Source organism: Phalaenopsis equestris, unplaced genomic scaffold, assembly GCF_001263595.1.
Source record: "Phalaenopsis equestris unplaced genomic scaffold, ASM126359v1 Scaffold000002, whole genome shotgun sequence".
NCBI classification, from domain to species: Eukaryota; Viridiplantae; Streptophyta; class Magnoliopsida; order Asparagales; family Orchidaceae; genus Phalaenopsis; species Phalaenopsis equestris.
This window is the reverse complement of record NW_018164444.1, coordinates 5,061,195-5,062,320: the sequence shown is the minus strand read 5'-3', so window position 1 is coordinate 5,062,320 and position 1,126 is coordinate 5,061,195. Positions and strand designations below refer to the sequence as shown.

The following is a 1,126-nucleotide window of genomic DNA, read 5'->3' as shown; positions in this document are numbered from 1 at the left end:
CGCCCGCGTGGACCCCCCCTCCGGCGGGGGCCCGCCCCCCTAGGTCGGCGACGCCGCCGGCGAGCCTGACGCCGACCTCTGCCTCCTTCTCCGGCCGCTGGTTCTCATTTCCCCTCTCGTCGAGCACCTCTCCGGATCTCCTTTTCTCGGCCCGTCCACCGGTATCCTCCAACGCCGGTGACCAGATCCGGCAGACCTCAGTTTCTCCCTGCGCAAAAATCCGACCCTCGCGCCTCCTTTCTTCTTCTCTCCTTTCTCTTCATCTTCTTCTTCTTCATCTTCTATTTCTTCTTCTTCTTCTTCTTCTTCTTCTTCTTCTTCTTCTTCTTCTTCTTCTTCTTCTTCTTCTTCTTCTTCTTCTTCTTCTTCTTCTTCTTCTTCTTCTTAGCTAGGGCAAGTTGGAAATTCTACATTATAATTACCCCTTAGATATCTAGTCATAGCCTCCTGATATGTTATATCATATTTTTTATTATTATTATTATTATTATTATTTTATTCTTCTTCTTTTTCTCGGCCAACTCTTCCACCTCGCCATTTTACTTTCCCGGCGGCCGGATACTTCACCCGAGCACTTCGACGTCGCCGGACAACGAGCGTTGTCGTTGTTCGAGGAGGCGCGTGCTTCTTTTACCTCGTGAGTTCCCCTTGTTCGCCGTCATCGAGCAACCTCCCTCGCGAAGGTATATTTTGGTTATACTTCTATATGCCAAAATTATTATTTTTGGATATTTTGCACTCCCTGATTCCTATCTTTTATTCTCCTCGTTGCATGATTCATTGTGGGATGCACTGGAGCACGGACTGGACGTCGACGGCTTGGAGCAAGTAAAGAGAACGCGTCTGCAACCTTCGCGGTGGTGAGATCCCCTAAACTTCTAGCTAGCCTTAGGTTTAGTGGTGTCTAGGCGTGTGGGTTCGATCGCCCACACGGGGTGCGTGCACCGGCATGGGTCGGCGCGACGACGTGCCTGCGTGATGGATCGTCGATTTCCTAGAGCTAGCTTTTAGGTTAGGACTTCCTGTGCGTAACCAAACGCACTTCGCAGAGCCAAGTGTCTCCCATTTGTTGTGAGCCTTAGCACAAGTCCCGATGGGTTGGAGTCCCTCACTCCCCTTGTTTTAG

General features: G+C 50.6%; 1 protein-coding gene across 3 annotated transcripts in view; it reads right to left on the bottom strand.

Moving 5' to 3' along the window:
- Positions 1–1,126, bottom strand: part of LOC110025737 (endonuclease MutS2) — a 94,639-nt gene that overhangs the window by 84,566 nt on the left and 8,947 nt on the right. The gene's annotated exons all lie outside the window — the stretch shown is intronic.